Source organism: Pristis pectinata, chromosome 34 (genome assembly GCF_009764475.1).
Source record: "Pristis pectinata isolate sPriPec2 chromosome 34, sPriPec2.1.pri, whole genome shotgun sequence".
NCBI lineage: Eukaryota > Metazoa > Chordata > Chondrichthyes > Rhinopristiformes > Pristidae > Pristis > Pristis pectinata.
Genome location: NC_067438.1, coordinates 15743510 through 15763511, shown reverse-complemented (window position 1 = coordinate 15763511; position 20002 = coordinate 15743510). Strand labels below are relative to the sequence as shown.

Sequence of the window (20002 nt, the reverse complement as noted above, 5' to 3'; positions counted from 1 at the left end):
GCAATTTGGTGGCATTGAAGAGGCTTTTAGACACATGAATATGAAGGGAATGGAGGGATGTGGGTGGTACACAGAAAGAGGACACAGCATAAATTGGCATCAAGATCGGCACAAGATTGTGGGCCGAATGGCCTGTCCGGTGCTGTACTGTTCTGTGTTCTGTGTTCTCTGCTCTGATTGACACAAAGCTCTGAGGGTGGACCTGGAGGGGTGCGGCACGATTTGATTGCTTGAGGGAGGTGAGCGCAAGGACGAAGGAACTGGACGAGTCTGAGTCTGTCCCACATTAAACCTTCACCCCACCTGACCTTCCTGATTATTCACAGTCAGCTGTCACCGTCCTGTTCCTGTTTTATTTAATATTTGTTTCTTTTGTCCCAACACTGCATCAACTTTGGATGTGCCTTTTCCTTGTTCCCTTCAAGAGAAACGCGTCTCCTTTGCACCGTGAATAAACCTCCCCGAATTGCTTCATTCCCGTCGGAACCTGAGCCACCGTTTCTGACCTCTCTTCCTTCTCTCAACAATGGAATGGTCTCATCACTGGAAGAGCCGCCGTGGATTCAGTGAGGACAACTCGCTGTGGGTCAACCCCGGTAAAGGCTCCGTTGCATGAACTGTTTCAAAATCATAGAATTGTCATGGGACCGAAGGCCATGCGACCCATCAAGTCTATGCTGCCTCCCAGCAGAACAATCACCTCCATTCCTAACTGTTTCCTCATCCTCCTCCCATTGGGGCCCCTCCAATTCCCTTCCATAGGCTCCGACTGACTGTGTCCCCCTCCCCTCCCCTCCCCTATGGCAGAGAGCTTCAGACTAAAACCCCTCTCTGCATGAGACATCTTTTCCTCACTTCCACTGGTATCTCCTGCCCAGAACGTTGAATCGCTGCCCCTTGCTCCTTGAGGCAACCAACGTGAACACCTTCCCTCCGCCCACCCTCCCTACCAGCAGGGAGTTTGTCTGCCTCTCTCATCCCTCCTGTGGACCCTCTTCCCTTGGGGAGGCGAACGCCGGTTCCAGTGCTGCAGCCTGACAGCCGAACCGTCCATCTCTGGGTCCCATCCACTCCCTCGATGCTGCCCCTTCTCCCGCACTGAGGCAGCCGTCACACCTCAACCCAGGACGTCCATGTTGTGAAGGGAAGACAGACCTCACTATGGTGCGTGGGTCAGGAATCCATCTGAGGAATGAAGTCACTGGCAGAAGATCTAAAGGGTGAATGGAGGAAAGACTTTACTCCAGAGGTGTCAGGATCTGGGACATCTCCCCAGAGTGAAGGAGAGCCTGAGTGAAACAGGGAGCTGAGGGAGACGAACTCACAGTCACAGCTACACCTTTATCTGTGACCTCTGACACACTCTCTGACCCGTAGGGTGTTCAACCCCTTCCCACTCTATCCTTGCAAACTGTTCTGTGGTTTTCAATATCACTGATTGATTGGCCCGTGACGGTTTTGGACAGAGCTCACTCAGAATGTCGCACAGTTCTGTCTGCAGCTTGCAGGGTCTCTGTGGAGTCCCTGAACGATTTCATCCAGATGACAATTTGATACTCTCTCACCATCTCACTCTGTCTGCCTGCTGCACGGCCGTGGATTGTCCGCCATGGGAATCATAGAGTCACGTGTCACACACAGACCCTTCGGCCCGTCACGTGCAGACCAACCATCAAATACCCTTCTATACCGATCCCATGGCCAGGCACAGTAGTGTAGTGGTTAGCACAATGCTATTACAGCGCCAGCGACCCGGGTTCAATTCCAGCCACTGTCTGTAAGGAGTTTGTATGTCCTCCCTGTGTCTGCGTGGGTTTCCTCCGGGTGCTCCGGTTTCCTCCCACATTCCAAAGACGTACAGGTTAGGAAGTTGTGGGCACGCTATGTCGGTGCCGGAAGCGTGGCGACACTTGCGGCCTGCCCCCAGAACACTCTACGCAGAAGATGAATTTCACTGTGTGTTTCCATGTACATGTCACTCATAAAGAAATCTTATCTCTTATTCTATGTTAATGTCTGATGTCCAACCATTAGCACCAGATGCAGCAATGGTGATAAGGTCTGAGTTTATCAGCACTGTGAAGGCGATATTCTGCTGGCTGCAGTCTCGGGTAACAGTTGGGAACAGGAGTGAACACATCTTCACACCGAGCTGTCAGGGCTGGCCTGCTCTCTACTCTGGTGACATTGCCACATCGTGGGCTGAGCGAGAAACACTTGTTTTTCTAGAAACACATCCTTCAGCTTTCCTTCCAGCTCACAGCCTGTTTGAAGGGTCCGGCCCCAGCACTGGGTTCCACACAGGGCCCTGGGTTAGAAACGTTGCTTGGTTTTGGTCCTCTTTGATTCTCCACAAACGAGGCATTCCTGGTGAAGGCATCTGTCCTCAGCTGGAATGTTTGTCCCTCTCAGCTACCTGCTGACCTACTGACTCACTCTGGGGAGATGTCCCAGATCCTGACACCTCTGGAGTAAAGCGTTCCTTCCATTCACCCTTTAGATCTTCTGCCAGTGACTTCATTTCTCAGATGGATTCTTGACCGTGTGGCTAAGCACAGCTCCAATGCCATCTTCACATTCACCGACGACACCACTGTTGTTGGACGAATCACAGGCGGCAATGAGTCAGTGTTCAGGAGCGAGATAGGACCCCTGGTGAAGTGGTGCTACAACAACAACCTCTCGCTCAACGTCAGCAAAACTAAAGAGCCGATTGTTGGCTTCAGGAAGGGGAAGGAGGGTGAACAAGTGCCGGTCTACATTGGGGGATCGGTGGTGGAGAGGGTCAGCATCTGTTTACAAAGATCCCCACCATCTAGGCCATGCCATCTTCTCGCAGCTCTCATCAGGCAGGAGGTACAGAAGCCTGAAGTCCCACACCACCAGGTTCAGGAACAGCTACTTCCCTTCAACCATTCAACCATCAAGTTTGCAGATGACACAAAATTAGGAGGTGTTGTTGACAGTGCAGAAGGTTATCATGGATTACAGGGGGATCTTGATCAGTTTGGGAAGTGGGCCGAGGAGTGGCAAATGGATTTCAATACAGATAAGTGTGAGATGATGCATTTTGGAAGGTCAAACCAGTGTAGGACATGTCTTGCGAATGGCAGGGCACAGGGGAGTGTACTAGAACAGAGGGACCTCAGAGTACAAGTGCACAGTGACGTCACAGGTAGACAGGGTGGTGATAAAGGCAGATCGGGTGACCGCTTCACCGAGCACCTTCGCTCCGTCCTCCGCAACAGCCGGGATCTCCCGCCGGCCAGCGGCTTCCACTTCCCACTCCCATACCGACCTGTCTGTCCACGGCCTCCTCTACTGCCGCGGTGAGGCCAGACGCAGGTTGGAGGAACAACACCTCATATTCCGCCTTGGGAGTCTCCAACCCGATGGCCTCGGCATCGGTTTCTCAGACTTCCGGTGACCCCTCACATTTGCCCCCCCCTTTTTTTTACCCCCCTCTTTTGTTTTCCCTCATTCCCGTGGCCCCCTCCCCCCTTCTCTTTCCCCATCTCCCACCCTCATCTATTCCCCACCTCTTTCCCTCTATTCCATGGTCCACTGCCCTCTCCCACTGGATTCTTTCTTCTGGAGCCCTTTGCCTCTTCTACCTCTCACCTCCCTTTCATCCCTCCTCCCCCACCCACCTACCTTCCCCCTCTCACCTGGACTCACCTCTCACCTGGAGGCAGAGACTCTTTCCCGAGGTCGAAATGTCTAATACTGGAGGGCATGCATTGGAGGTGAAAGGGGGTAGTTCAACAGAGATATGGGGGGGGGCAAGCTTTTTTTTACACAGAGAGTGGTGGGTGCCTGGAATGCGTTGCCTGGGGTTGGGGTGGAGGTGGATACGATAGAGAGGTTTAAGCGGCTCTTAGATAGGCACATGGATGTGCAGAGAGTGGAGGGAGATGGACACCACGTAGGCAGAAGGGATTCGTTTAGTTAGGCATTTAATTACTAGGTTAATTAGTTCAGCACAACACAGTGGGCTGAAGGGCCTGTTCCTGTGTTGTACTGTCCTGTGTTCTGTGTTCCATGTTCTACCTTCAAACCTCCAACATTCACCTCCAACATGTATCACAAACAGCACCGATCGCTGAGCTCCCACCGATCCCACCCACCACCACATGTTTGGGTACACGTGGCCAGCTCACCTCGGCTCCCGTGTGCCTTAACCTTCTGCACCAGCCCACCACACGGGACTCTGTCAAATGCCTTTGAATCAGAGTCTGAGTTTGATGAGGAACGGCCGGACCTGAAATACTTTGTTTCCAGCTGTGCTCTGGTGACTGGCTCTGCTCCAGCTGCATCTGTAGACAAGGTCCCACTTCTCCCGATGAGTCGGTCTCGGGCTCTGGAAGGGGCCCTCGGCAGTGGCTGCGCGGAACCGTTTCCTACGTGGGAAAGGGGGAGGGTTAAACAGCATGTCAGAATGTGTCTGTGTGAGGTGCCTGTTGCTGTAGGATCAGTGTAGGTCTCTGGCGCTGCCGGGGTGCTGAAGCTGCGGGGGTGCTGAAGCTGCAGTGGTGTTGGCGCTGCAGTGGTGTTGGCGCTGCAGTGGTGTTGGCGCTGCAGTGGTGCTGAAGTTGCGGGGGTGCTGAAGCTGCGGGGGTGCTGAAGCTGCAGTGGTGCTGAAGCTGCGGGGGTGCTGAAGCTGCGGGGGTGCTGAAGCTGCAGTGGTGTTGGCGCTGCAGTGGTGCTGAAGCTGCGGGGGTGCTGAAGCTGCAGTGGTGTTGGTGCTGCAGTGGTGTTGGCGCTGCAGTGGTGCTGAAGTTGCGGGGGTGCTGAAGCTGCGGGGGTGCTGAAGCTGCAGTGGTGCTGAAGCTGCGGGGGTGCTGAAGCTGCAGTGGTGTTGCAGTGGCAGTTGTGTTGGGGCGGCGGTGGTGCTGGCCAGGCGCCCCACGCGGTTGTGTCCGAGAGCAGGTCGTGAGTTCATGTAGTGGGGAACAAGCCAGGACGGTGAGTTCACGGTGAGTCACTGAGAGGTGCCAGAGTTCCCTGGTGCCCGAGCACGTGAAGTGACCAGGGCACCAGCACAATGTGAGCTGCACCAACCTTCGGTTGGAGAGTTTTCTCTGTCTGCCGCACCAGGTGACTCCCTACAGAGGCAAATGGCCGTCAGGGGGGCTGTGTGTGTAAGGGGCAGAGAGGCAGCGGCAGAAGGGGCTGTGCTGGTGGGTGCTGTGTCCCCACCTGTCGGCTGGGATGGGAGGCAGTGTTGGTTCGGGTCAGAGGAGGTGAGGGTCAGGGTACGGGACTAATGATGGAACAGCGGCAGGGTGCAGGAGACGGGAGATGTGTGCAGGCAGATCTGGTATTGGAGTCATACCATAGAAACAGGCCCTTCGGCCCAGCAGGCCTCTGCTAACCTCAGATGGCACTGTTGGATGATAGGTGGGTGACCCCACACTGACCTTGACCGCACTGGTGAACTCAGTAAATTGATTTCTGCACTCGCCCAAGTCCACAGTGCCGTTACTTTGGCCCTGATCTCTCCTGCCACCTCCTTCCACAGCCTTGGGCCAAAGGTACTGAAGACACCTGACCAGAGACATTCCCGAGTGGACTTGCTGTCCTCCAGAAGTGCTCTCAAAGAACTGGTCAACCTGTGGATGATCCTGTACTCTCCTTCGAGTGAAAACGCTCTGTCCCCAGGCAACATCCTGCTGACTGTCCTCTGTACCCTCTCCAGTGCAGTCACATCCTTCCCCTCATGTGGAGACCAGAACTGCCCACGGTGCTCCAGCCGTGGTCTAACTCACGTTTCATTAACTTGTACCAAGACCTCCCTGCTCTTGCTCTCTGCCCAGCCGATGAAGGAACCTTCTCCACCAGCTTCTACGGGTCCTGCCATCTTCAGGGATTTTGGACTTGAACACCCAGGGCGCTGTGTTCCTCAATCCTCTCCAGGGCCCTACCATTCGCTGTGTATTTACCATAGAACCATAGAAAAATACAGCACAATAAAGGCTCTTCAGCCCACCATGTTGTGCCAACCTTTAAACAACGTCTAAGACTATCTAACCCCTTCCTCCCACATATCCCCCTATTTTAAATTCCTCCACATGCTTAACTGACCATCTCTTGAACTTGACCAATGTATCTGCCTCCACCACCGCCCCGGGCAGCGCATTCCACTCCCCAACCACTCTCTGGGTGAAAAACCTCCCTCCGATATCTCCCTTGAACTTCCCACCCATTACCTTAAAGCCATGCCCTCTTGTTTTGAGCATTGGTGCCCTGGGAAAGAGGCGCTGGCTGTCCACTCTATCTATTCCTCTCAATATTTTGTATACCTCTAAAAAGTCTCCTCTCATCCTCCTTCTCTCCAAAGAGTAAAGCCCCAGCTCCCTTAGTAAACAACCCTCCAACTGTCGCTGCACCTCCCAAAATGCAACACCTCGCACTTCTCAGGACTAGATTCCATCTGCAGCTGCCCAGCCCAACCTATCATCCGGTGAAGATCATCCCGCAGCCTTGGACTGTCCTCCTCAGTGTCAACAGCACCGCCAACTTTCATGTCATCTGCAAACTTGCGAACCACACCTCCTACATTCACACCCCGATGGTTAATGTATGTAAACAAAGTGAAGAATATACAATTTTGAGAGGCAGAGAGAGGATATATGGTCAGAGTCTCTATCCTCAGGGTAGAAACGCTAAGTAGTAGAGGACATGCATTGAAGGTGAGAGGGGGAAAGTTTCAGGGAGGTGTGTGAGACGTTTATTCACATAGAGAGTGGTGGGTGCCTGGAATGGGGGCCAGGAGGGAAGGTCAGTGCTCGACACCGATGGTGACAGAAGCAGCTGCAAATGCAGGCAGTGGGGGAGCACACTGGGGTCACGTAGAAACCACCCAGTGGAAACACTGCGTCTCAGAGTGGTGTGAACACCACCTCACCCCTCAGCCTCCTCCCCTCCAAGAGAGCGCAGATGCTGGAATCTGAAGCAACAACAGAGACTGCCAGAGGAACTCAGCGGGTCAGGCAGCCTCTGTGGGAGGAAAGGAACTGTCAGAGTTTCAGGTCGAGACCCTGCATCAGGACAGTAGATAGAGCACGATCGGATTTCCAGAAGGCCTTGAGTCTGGTGCCACATAAAGGGTCAGGGAACACAGGCTTGGGGTGACGTTTTGGCAAGGATCGGGGAGTGGCTGACTAACAGGAAACAGAGAATTGGGATAAATGGGTTACTGTGGGATTGTCAGTGGTTGCCACGGGGATCAGTGCTGGGGCATCTGTCTCCCACCCCTCCTGGAGGAAGGGGCCTGAGTGCTCTGTGACCAGGTTCACCAACAGTGCAGTGATTGGTGGTTTAGCAAGTTGTGACAACAAAAAGGGTGAAAGTTGGCTCTGTGAGTGGGCTCAAAGTTGGCAGATGGAGTACGGTGTTGGGAAAGGTCAGGATATCCACTTCGGAAGGAAGAGTGAAAAATCAAATTGTTGTTTAATCAGAGTTAGACCGCAAAATGTGTGATAGAACAAAGAACACAGAACACCACAGCACAGTACAGGCCCTTCTGCCCACAATGTAGTGCCGACATTTTATCCTGCTCTAAAATCTATCTACCCTTCCCTCCCACATAGCCCCCCATTTCTCTATCATTCTATTTTTCTATCACAGAAAAGGTCCCAGTGCATGGCTGGTGAAGGAAAGTGTGCAGTTACAACAAGCAGGGTTAATGCAGAGTCAGCCTTCCGTGAAAGGGTCTGGAGTCCGAAGGAAGTTTTGATGTAAGGTGCAAGGTCCCGGTGTGTGTGACTGGGGGCTGAGGAGAGGGGGATCCCCCACCCGTGGGACAACCTAGGACTCATCGTCACAGTTCACAAGTCAGGAATCGCCCACGTCCGGCACGGCTGAGGTGGGTCCTGTCTCCTCAGAGGTTCCTGATCCTTTGGAATGCTCTCCCTCAGAGGGAGCACTGACATTAAATATCTGGAAGGCAGAGTTAGATCAGTACTTGGTACGTCAGGGGTGAGGGATCACTGCAGACAGACAGGAATGTGGGATAGAAGGTCACATGGTCTTTTCTGAAGCGAGGAGCAGGTCCGAGGGGCCGAGTGGCCTGTTCCTCCTGTCCCCAACGGGCAGGCACAGAGGGTGGGAGGGAGAACGGGAGCTCAGGACAACAGAACGCCTGGAAGAGGATGGGAAATATCGGAGGAAAGCCACGAGGGTCTGGGAAAATCCAAAGGTGTCTTATAATTCCATAAAAAGAGGAAGTTAGGGCCAAGGCGGTAAACATTCGGGGAGGTGGGGATGTGGTGAAGCTCAGACCACTGAACACAGAACCTTACAACACGGGAGCAGTCCTTGTGGCGCACCATGTTGCACCCAACTAATGAAGCTAATGGCACCCTACTAAACCAGTCCGTCCTGTCTCCACAATGTCCGACACATTCTCTGCACATCCATCTGCCCATCTAGGAGCCTCTTAAATGCCTCTTGTCGTATCTGCCTCCACCCCAGGCAGCACATTCCAGGCACCCACTGCTCTCTGTGTAACAAACTTGCCCCACACATCTCCTTTGAACTTTCCCCCTCTCACCCTAAGTTCATAGACTCACAGAGTCACACGGAGACAGGCCCTTCAGCCCAACTGGTCCATGCTGACTGTGTTGCCCAGTGAGCTGGTCCCATCTGCCCGCATTTGGCCCATAGCCCTCTAAACCTCTCCCACCCATGGACTTATCTAGGTGGCTTTTAAATGTTGCTGATGTGCCCACCTCAACCACTGTTCCTGGCAGCTCATTCCAAATACGCACCACCCTTTGTGTGAAGAAGCTGCCCCTGACGTCCCTTTTAAATCTCTCGTCTCTGATCTTAAACCTCTGCCCTCTTGTTTTTAGCTCCCCCTCCCTGGGAAAAGGACGATGTGCTCTCCCCCTGTCTATGCCTCTCATGATCTTAGAAACCTCCATCAGGTCTCCCCTCATCTCCTACGTTCCAGGGAATAAAGTCCTAGTTTACGCAACCTCTCCTTGTAACTCAGGCCCCGAGTCCAGGCAACATCCTGGTAAACATTTTCTGCACCTTTTCTGGTTTAATAACATCTTTCCTCGAACAGGGCGACCAAAACTGTGCACAATTCTCCAAGTGGGACCTCAGTTATGTCATAACTTCCCGACTCCTGTACTCAATGCCCTGACTAATGAAGGCCAGTGTACCAAACACCTTCTTCACCACCCTGTCTACCTGTGATGCCACTTTCAGTGATCTGTGCACTTGCATTCCTACATCCCTCTGTTCCGTAACATTCCTCAGGGCCCTACCATTCACTGTATAAGCCCTGCCCTGGTTTGATATCCCAAAATGCAATAGCTCACATTTATCTGGATTGAAAGCCAGTTGCCAATCCTTAGCCCACAAACCTAGCTGATCAAGATCCCCCTGTAATTTTCATAACACTCTACACTATCTAGAGCACCAGCTATTTTAGTATCATCCACAAACTTACTAACTATGCCTTGTACATTCACATCCAAATCATTTATATAAAGTAAAAACAACAAAGGTGCCAGCACCGACCCGTGGTACACCACTAGACACAGGCCTCCAGTCCGAGAAACAACACTCAACCATCACCCTGCTTCCTACCACTAAGCCGATTATGAATCCAATCCGCTATCTCCCCTTGGATCCCATGCGATCCAACCTTCCAGACTAGCCTGCCATGAGGGACCTTGTCAAAGGCCTTGCTGAAGTCCATACAGACAACATCCACTGCCCTCCCCTCATCTACCCTCTTGGTTACCTCCTCGAAGAACTCCAAGAGATTTGTCAGACATGACCTCCCACACACAGAGAAGTACTGACTGTCCTGAATCAGACCCTGTCTCTCCAAATGTTGGTAGACCCTATCCCTCAGAATCCCCTCCAGCAATTTACCCACCACCCATGTCAGACTCACCGGCCTGTAGTTCCCTGGCTCGTTTTTGATCCTCTTTTTATTGTAATTGGTTTATATTTATTGTCACCTGTACCGAGGTACAAGTGAAAAAGTTGTCTTGCACACCGTTCATACAGATCAATTCATTACACAGTACATTAAGGTAGTACAGGGTAAAAACAATACAGAATGCAGATTAAAGTGTAACGAGGTAGATTGTGAGGTTAAAATTTCATTTTATTAAACGAGGGAACTATTCAATAGTCTTATAACAGCAGGATAGAAGCTGTCCTTGAGCCTGGTGGTATGTGCTTTCAGGCTTTTGTATCTTCTGCCCAACGGGAGAGGGGAGAAGAGAGAATGTCCGGGGTGGGTGGGGTCTTTGATTATGCTGGCTGCTTTACCAAGGCAGCGAGAGGTATAGACAGAGTCCATGGAGGGGAGGCTGGATTCCGTGATGTGCTGGGCTGTGCACACAACTCTCTGCAGTTTCTTGCAGTCACAGGCAGAGCAGTTGCCGTACCAAGCCGAGATGCATCCAGATAGGATTTTAAACAACGGTACCACATGAGCCCCTCTCCAGTCCTCCAGAACCCCACCTGTGGCCAGAGGTGAAGCAACAATCTCTGCAAGGGCCTCCGCAGTTTCGTTGGTGAGGCTGCACTTGGAGCACTGTGTACAGTTTTGGTCACCCTGTGTAGAAGAATAAATGGTGTCTTTTGACTGTACTGGTGCTGATGGGATACTTGACATTGCAGAAGAGAACTATCCTTGCAGCCAGCTGTAAATCTGGGCTTGGAGCCAACAGATCTGCTGCAGCCTGCTGAAACCAGACTTTGAAATATAACAGGATGCGAGTTCAGCCTTGAGCCCCTGATAAGAGGAACTCGTTGGTGTTGTTTTGTTTTAATCTATGGAACACATTGATTAAATTCTTAAGTACGTAACAATTGTAACTGAACCAGTCATGTGATATAGCTGTTGTTTTAACATATAAATTAAACTTGCAACCTTCTGTGTGTTAGAGTCTGGGTGACAGTGCAGATCGCTGCCCACTCTCCACGGTACCATGTATAAATAAAAGCCTTGGAACGAAACTCGGAGTTATCGTCTCTTCTTGTAGATTAAATTAGAGTTTCCACGACACTTAGTTATAGGAAGGACGTGGTGAAACTGGAAAGAGTGGAGAGAATATTTACAAGGATGTTGCCGGGACCAGAGGGCCTGAGTTACAGGGAGAGGTTGGCCAGGCTGGGTCTTTATTCCTTGGAATGTAGGAGAATGAGGGGCAACCTTAAAATTATGAGGGGCAGAGATAAGGTGGACGGTAACAGTCTTTTCCCCAGGATGGGGGAGTCCAAATCCAGGGGGCATAGGTTTAGGGTGAGAGGGGAAAGATTTAAAAGGGACCTGAGGAGCAACTTTGTCACGCAGAGGGTGGTGAGTGTATGGAACGAGCTGCCAGAGAAAGTGGGTGAGGCAGGTACAACAGGATCATTTAAGATGCGCTTGGACAGGTACATGGAGGGGCGGGGCTTGGAGGGATATGGGCCGAACGCAGGAAATTGGGACTAGCTGGGTGGGCACCGTGGTCAGCATGGGCTGGATGGGCCGAAGGCTGTATTACTCTGTGACTCTAACTGAAGGCCCAGGTCTATGTTGATCCCTCAGTGGGAGGTGTGGGTGCCTCAGTGTGTTACAGAGGCAGCTGTGAACTTCAGCACCTTCTGCACTCTGCTGCTGACTGACAGTGTGAGGTGTGAAGACCAAAAGTGAGCAGCCTGTGCAGCTGTGGGCGGTGAGCAGGCTCAGTAACGTCCTCACAGACGGACATACTGAGGATCTGTAGGTCCTTCTATGTCGGTCTGTATTGACAGAAAGGCCACGGACAGCACAGCCTCCCAGAACGTCCTGTCTTCCATCACGGAGATGCAACACGACAGGAAGAGGGAGGGTCTAGATCAGCCACTGTCCCCGGAGGAGCTGACTGGCTCCATCTGTTCCCTTGGCTCAAATAAACATCCCAGAAGCGACAGGTTACCGACAGAGCTGTACTCGGCTCTGTGGGACGGGATGGGCCCAGACCTGCTGGAAGTGTTCAACGCTGGGCTTCTGGCTGGCAGAATGTCAGGCTCCATGGGGAAGGGCATCGTCACCCTCAGCAACAAGCAGAAGGGGGAGAGGGATCAGAGACCCATCTCACGGTTGAATGTGGACTATAAGATCCCGTCCAAGGCCATCGTCAACAGGGTCAAGTCTGCTCTGGGACAGGTGATCCACCCGGACAAAACCTGTGCTGTACCTGGCAGGAAAATCCCTGACAGCCTCGCACTGCTCAGGGACACCATTGCCTACGTGCAGGACAGAGGGGTGGACACCTGCCTGGTCAGCTTGGACCAGGAGAAGGCCTTCGACAGGATATCCCACATGTACCTGATGGACGTGTTCTCCAAAATGGGCTTTGGGGGGGGGGGGAATCAGGAATTGGATCCAACTGCTCTACACAGACATCAGTAGCGCAGTCCAAATCAATGGCTGGGAGACAGACAGCTTCCCCATCAAGTCTGGGGTCAGGCAGGGCTACCCTCTCTCCCGTCTTGTTCATGTGCTGCATAGAACCCTTTGCCGAATCCATCAGGAAGGACGAGAGCACAAGAGGGGTGACATTGCCAGGCAGTGGGGCACCCAGGTCAGAACCTCCCTGTACATGGACGATGTCGCCGTCTTCTGCTGGGACCCACGGTCAGTTCACAGATTGATCAGCATCTGCGACCAGTTCGAGTTGGCATCAGGGCCCAGAGTCAACCGCAGGAAGAGCGAGGCCGTGCTCTTTGGTAACTGGCCCAACCGATCCAACGTCCCCCTCACCGTCAGGTCTGACTGCCTGAAGGTGCTGGGGATCTGGTTCGGAGGGGCTGAGGGGTGTAACAGGATTTGGCTGGGGCGGATTGGGAAGGTCAAACAGAAATTGCGACTGTGAGAACGGCGTTCTCTGTCAATAACTGGGAGGAACTTGGTCATCAGGTGCGATGTGCTCTCAGGGCTGCTGTACCTGGTGCAGGTGTGGCCTGTTCCTCGCTCCTCTGCCTCGGTAATCACCCGGGACGTCTTCCAGTTTATCTTGGGGTCCAAGATGGAGCGAGTCCAACGGGTCACGATGCAGAAGTCCCCAGAGAATGGGGTCAAAGGTGTACCCAACATTGCCCTCATCCTGATGCCCACCTTCGTGTGTGGCTGTATCAGTCGGTGTGTGTACTACGTGCTGAGGTTCTACCTGTCCCTGGTGTTGCGGAGGATGGGCCCGGCCCCTCTACCACCCAACACCCCAGTCAGCTGGACGTTGCCGCACTACCTACCCTTTGTGGAAGAGTTTTTCCAAGTAAACACCTTTGACCACAGGTCCATCAGGCAGTGGCCAGTGTGGAACGTCCTGCAGACACTGCAGGACGGGGAAACTGTGGATCCTGTGGGTTTGTTCCTGGAGCAAATGGCCCAAATCATCTGGCAGAACGTCTCATCGCCAGATCTGACCAACAAGCACCAAGACCTCACTTGGCTGGTGGTGAGACGTGCCCTCCCAGTCAGAGCTTTCCTCTACAGACGACACATCACCCCCAGTGCACACTGCCCTCGGGACAGCTGCAGGGGGTAGGAGACGGTCACCCATCTCTTCACAGACTGTGGATTTGCAGAGGGTGTGGAGACAGATGCACGGGTCCGCATCTCGGTTCATCCCCAGCAGCTGGGTGACAGAGGACTCTCTGATCTCCGGGCTGTTCCCGGGGTCATCAGCTCGGTGAAGGACACCCTTTGGTCTGCTGAAAGCTGTTGGTCTCCCAGCTCAGTGAGATGTCCGTAAGGGAACGCTGCCGATGGGCACAGTCCCGGCTGCAGGAGTCCGTGCTGAGGGACGCACTGAAGCTCGGTGCAGCCAATGCAAAGGCTCTGTGGGGAAGGACCACAGCCTGGGCTCCTCCCGCTACTGCACGTGGAGGGGCAGAAGTGGGTGGGGAAGCCCCTCGAACAATGAAAGGGGGATCACCTCAAGGGGCCACGTGAGGGGCAATGGTGCTGTGTTTGTTGGTGTGTTTTTTTCTCCCTCCTTACGTTTTACACCACTGAATGCAACAACCGTGAATGTTAAGCTTTTGTATTCTGCACTGTGTGTGTTCTTCCTTTTTTTTGTTATGCTAAAGTTTAATTTTGAAAATAAAAAAAAGGTGAATAAAGTCCTTTTATATCACCAGCCTCAGTGTCTCTCTGGTGACAGATCACAGTCACAACATTTGGGGGGGCGTTGGGGATACGTTTGTGACCCACTACGTGGTCAGTGACCTCAGCAGTCTGAGGGGTGAGTACTTTTAGTGTCGCACTGTTCAGGTCAACGAGCGCGGGATTACAAAGGATCAGAACACAGCAGAGGGCTGAACTGGTAAATGTAGAAGTGTGTGTGTGTGTGTGTGTGTGTGTGTGTGTGTGTGTGTGTGTGTGTGTGTGTGTGTGTGTGTGTGTGTGTGTGTGTGTGTGTGTGTGTGTGTGTGTGTGGAAATAGCTGTCAGGCAGTGACACAAGAGGTTCTGCAGACGCTGGGAATCTGGAGCAACACACACAAAGTGCTGGAGGAACTCAGCGGGTCAGACAGCATCTATGGGGGGAAACGCACGTCGATGTTTCGGGTCGAGACCCTTCATCAGGACTCAGTTGGGTAGTTTGGTGAGGCAGGGCCACCAGTTGCGAAAGGTGGTAACTGACCGTTCCGGATGCCAGAGGGGTGAGTGTGTCTGCGTTCGGGAGTCCGTTTAGCAGTGCCTCCGTTTTTGAGTGTGTTTGTGTGTGTGTTAAGAATAAGTTTGAAACTTTGGGGTAACAGAGTTTTATCTGGAAGGGAGTACAACAGCCATGACGAGTTGAGAGCCACCAGAGTGGGAGATTGCAGAGTATATACACTCTCTGGTTTTCAGTATGTGCTGTTTTATATTTGTCCTGCCCTTGTCTTTTGTTCAGTGTGGGAATTAGCATGGAAATACTCGCGGGAGGGATGTAAGTGTCAGGCAGAGCAAGGGGCTGAACTGGAGGAGGAAAGGGACAGGCAGGGAGAAGATTTAGACGGGATGCAGAGAGAGTGGGTTGGATATAAGGAACAGTCAGAGCACAGGGATCCTAAATGAAGGGCATTTTCACTGCCTTACTTAATTAGATCCTCCTTAAGGGTTGGCCTTCCTGGGACAGATTTCTGTCCAAGGCCAGGGAGGGGAGGGGGGTATATGTTAGGGATTCAGGAGTTATGGAATTATGTGAATATAGCAGATATTAATTCAAATGAGAACAGGTCTTCAGTTCTTAATGTAAATTGCAAGCAGTAATCAGTTTGAAGTTGAGAGGCCATCTTTGCAAACAAATGGCACCGTCTACAGAGCACAGACTGCTGTTCCACAGCTGGGGTGAATACAGACCTTTATACACGGCAGTGTAGTGGTCAGCGTAACGCTTTACAGCGCCAGCAACCCGGGTTCAAATCCGGCCACTGTCTGTAAGGAGTTTGTACGTTCTCCCCGTGTCTGCGTGGGTTTCCTCCGGGTGCTCCGGTTTCCTCCCACATTCCAAAGACATACGGGTTAGGAAGCTGTGGGCGTGCTATGTTGGCGCCAGAAGCGTGGCGACACTTGCGGGCTGCCCCCAGAACACTCTACGCAAAAAAATGCATTTCACTGTGTGTTTTGATGTACATGTGACTAATAAAGAAATCTTATCTAGTCTTATCTTATAACCAGCTTCACTGTCTCTCCAGTGACTGTCTCAGTCACCAAGAGATACTGAAGTGACCAAAGTGGTCCTAGTGTTGCTAAACTGCAGTGATTAGAGTTGGTTCAAGAACCGAATGGTTGAAGGGAAGTAGCTGTTCCTGAACCTGGTGGTGTGGGACTTCAGGCTTCTGTCCCTCCTGCCCGATGGGAGCTGTGAGAAGATGCCATGGCCCGGATGGTGGGGATCTTTGATGATGGCTGTTGCCTTCTTGAGGCAGCACCTCCTGGAGATACTCCTAATGGTGGGATGAGCCCGTGATGTATTGGGCTGAGTCCGCTACTCTCTGCAGCTTCTTATGTTCATGCGCATTCAAATTGCCGTCCCAGACTCTGATGCAACCAGTCAGGATGCTTTCAACAGTACATCTGTAGAAGTTTGTGAAGTGTTCAGTGATAAGCTGAACCTCTTTAACCTCCTAAGAAAGTACAGATACTGGCGCATCTTCCTTGTGATTGCATCGATGTGCTGGGCCCAGGACAGGTCATCCGATATGTTAACGCCCAGGAATTTAAAGCTGCTGACTCTCTCCACTGCTGATCCCCCAGTGTAGACTGGGGCATGTTCACCCTCCTTCCCCTTCCTGAAGCCAACAACCAGCTCTTTAGTTTTGCTGACATTGAGCGAGAGGTTGTTGTTGTAGCACCACTCACCCAGGGGTCCTATCCCGCTCCGGTAAGCTGGCTCATCACTGCCTGTGATTCGTCCAACAACAGTGGTGTCGTTGGTGAATTTGTACATGGCATTGGAACTGTGCTTAGCCACACAGTCATGAGTGTGTAGAGAGCAGAGCAGGAGGCTAAGCACGAAGCCCTGAGGTGCACTTGTGCTGATGGTCAGTGAGGAGGAGATGTTGTTACCGATCCTCACTGATTGACGTCTGCCAATGAGGAAGTCGAGGATCCAGTTGCAGAGGGAGGTGCAGAGGCCCAGGTCTTGGAGCCTGATGATGAGTTTGGATGGTACGATTGTGTTGAATGCTGAGCTGTAGTCAATGAACAGCAGCCTGACGTGTGTGTTCCTGTTGTCCATGTCGTCCAGAGCAGAGTGAGGAGCCAGAGAAGTCGTATCTGCTGTTGACCTGTTGTGGTGGCAGGCAAACCGGAGTGGATCCAGATCATCTCTGAGGCAGGAGTCGACGCCCCAACCTTGCGAAGCTCTTCATCATGGTTGATGTAAGCGCTACGGGCAGTAGTCGTTGAGGCAGGTCACCATGTTCTTTGGCACCGGTACAGCAGATGCCTTTTTGTAGCAGGTGGGAACCTCAGACCGCAGAAGCGAGAAGTTGAATATGACGAGGGTGCTGATTGTGATGCCCTTTAAGTGAAGCACCCTTGAAGACTGGCATTACCCTCCACAGATGCTGCCTGACCTGCTGAGTTCCTCCAGCCTCTTCTGTGTTGTTCCAGACCAGCAACTGCAGTCTCTCCACATGGTCAAACTTCCTGCTCTTCTCTCAAATAACGCCATGGGGTCTTTCAGCTCCGCTAGAGAGGTGAGACAGGCCCTGGCTCTGTGTGAGCTGAGCTCAAGGGAGCGCTGGCTGAGCCCGGTCTGTGGGTCCCGGCCGAACAGGACGAAGCGGGCACTGCAGAGGCTCAGAGAGCGGACGGGAGCCCCGGACCGGGTCCCAGCCCCACGCCCGCGATCTGTGAATGAAACCCTGGGGCGGTGTGACACCCAGCGGGGAGCCGCGGCGTTGCAGGTCGAAAGCCAGCGAGGCTGCTTCCATTTAAGGACGACATGCAGATAAGGAGGGCGAGAAGACAGCGTGAAATGATGCAAAGTAACACTAGTTCTGAAAGGAAGGAAAGGCAAAACATGGAGGTGTATGTTTCTCCAAGCTGCCTGTGGGTAAACAGAAACAATGTACTGTTTGACAATGCACTCGTGTAAATGCTAAGGGGTGATGCATGTGGCTGGCTGGGTGAGCGGGAGCCGCGTAAAGCATACTTACCTGGCAGGGAATCGTCGGTGATCAGGACGGCCGAGGTTCCAGGACGAGGCTATCCCATTGCACTCCCGGTGTGCTGACGCCTGCGATGTCCCCAAATGCGGGATACTCGACTGCAGAATTTGTGGTAGTGGGGGACTGCGTTCGCGCTCTCCCCTGGTCACTCATGTAAAGACAGAACTTGCTTCCGTTCATCTGCTCACGGTGATTCAGTGTCAGCCGGTAACGTTGCTGTGCGGATCCATCATTAGCAGTGACAGGGGGGTACGTGCTGAGGGACGCACTGGGGAAGTCGACGGCAGCTTAGGGTTCTTCTGCCTCTGCAGAGAGAGGGACGGGATCAGGTGAGGAAGCCCCTCAAATATTGTAAATACAGGATTGGGGTATTACCCCAGGGAGCCACATGGGTGTTGTGTTCTTGTATATCAGAAGTACCACTAAGAATGGAACTGTACGCGAATGTAAAGGTTTGAACTGTTTTATTATTTTATATAGTTTCTTTTGTTATGAATAAAATTTATTTTGTTAAAAAAATCTGCAGGAGTGACAGCGGAGCTTCGTTCCCCTTCTCCCGAAAGTCCTGCAGCGGCTTCTGCTATCCTGCCGGGTGCTTGAAGGTAACGCCGAAGTACCCGTTACCCGTGAAGTCCTGGAGGCAGGAGGTGTCCTTCGCCTCGAACTTGCAAGTGTCCAGATGAAGGGGTCCCGTGTGAAAGGGTTCCCATCGCTGAGGTCCTTCGCTGTCACACTGATGGGATTGCGGATCCCCCCTCCCAAGGTGCTCGTCGCTGCCGCCATCCTGAGGGGGTCGTTTGCTGATCCTAATCAGCATTAGGGTCCACCTCTGTGTCAGCAGGTTAAGCTCTCATCAGGCAGCCGCTTGATCGCGAAGAGTCCTCGATATCTTTCCTTCAGTGTTGGTGTCTGTAGAGATCTGCCACGAATTTGTCCTGGGAGAACAGCCTTTTTGATCACGGTCTCTCCCCTGCCAGGTAAGAGCAGATCTGTCCTCCTGTAGAAATGATCCTTTTTGCTTTTATTCCAAAACAAACTTTATTCATCATAAAAAACAAACTATAGACAACCATAAAACAGTGCAAACCTTTACATTCTTGTACAGATCAATCATTAGTGTTACCTTCTTATATAAAAAAACACAGCACCGATGCCACTCGTCTGGCTCCCTGGGGGCTACTCCAATCCTGTATTTACAATACATAAGGGGCTTTCTCACCTGACGCTGCCCCTCCCTCTCCAGTGGCAGAAGAACCCTAAACTGTCGTCCTTCCCCACCGAGACCTTGCATTGGCTGCGCCCAGCTTCAGTGTGTCCCTCAGCACGTACTCCTGCAGCCTGGAATGTGCCAGCCAGCAGCATTCCCCTACGGACATCTCGCAGTGCTGGAAGACCAACAAGTTTCAGGCAGACCAAAGGGCGTCTTTCACCAAGTCGATGACCTTCCAGCAGCAGTTGATGTCCGTCTGCGTGTGTGTCCCCGGAAACAGCCTGTAGATCAGAGAATCCTCTGTTACTCTGCTGCTGGGGATGAACCGTGACAGGGACCCTCGCATCTTTCGCCACACCCTCCTCGCGAACCCACAGCCCGCAAAGAGGTGGGCGATCATCGTTTCCCCAGTGCAGTCCTCCCGGGGGCAATGCGCGCTGGGAGTGATGCTTCAACCATCAGGAGTCTGCAGGTGCCGTCCAGTCTGCTGTCAGCACTGCCGGATCGTCCAGCCCCATCGGTGATGCAGTTGAAGTCACCGGCCAGAACGACCAGCCGGGACGTCGCCAGCAGCGGTGGGAGCTGCTGGGGGACGACCAGCCGCTCTCTCCGCATGGGCGAGGCGTACACGTTAATTAACCGGAGTGGAGTGTTCCGGTACATCACATCTGCCACGAGAAGCCGCACCCCCCCACCACCTCTCTGACCTCGGTGATTGAGAAGTTGCCCCCCCACTTCAGGATCCCCAGGCCGGAAGCGCGACAATCATTGCCCCCCGAGCACACCGACAGTCCGTGGGTCCACCATCGTGACCACCCCCGATAGTTGCGGAGGTGTGGCAGCCCGCGCTCTTGCAAGAAATTCACATCCACCTTGACGTTTAGCGGCACGGTAGTGTAGCGATTAGCGCAACACTATTACAGCGCCAGCGATCGGGGTTCGATTCCCATCATTGTCTGTAAGGAGTTTGTACGTTCTCCCGTGTCTGCATGGGTTTCCTCCGGGTGCTCGGTTTCCTCCCACATTCCAAAGACGTACGGGTATGTTAATTGGGTTTAAAACGGGCGGCGCGGACTCGTTGGGCCGGAAGGGCCTGTTACCACGCTGTAAATAAAATTTAAATTTA

The 20002-nt window shown here is 52.7% G+C and overlaps 1 non-coding gene across 1 annotated transcript; it reads left to right on the top strand.

Moving 5' to 3' along the window:
• The first annotated feature begins 17646 nt into the window (after positions 1–17646).
• On the top strand, positions 17647–17810 carry LOC127586149 (U1 spliceosomal RNA). The gene has a single exon (XR_007958654.1). It is a non-coding gene; the product is annotated as a U1 spliceosomal RNA (small nuclear RNA).
• The last annotated feature ends 2192 nt before the right edge of the window (positions 17811–20002 follow it).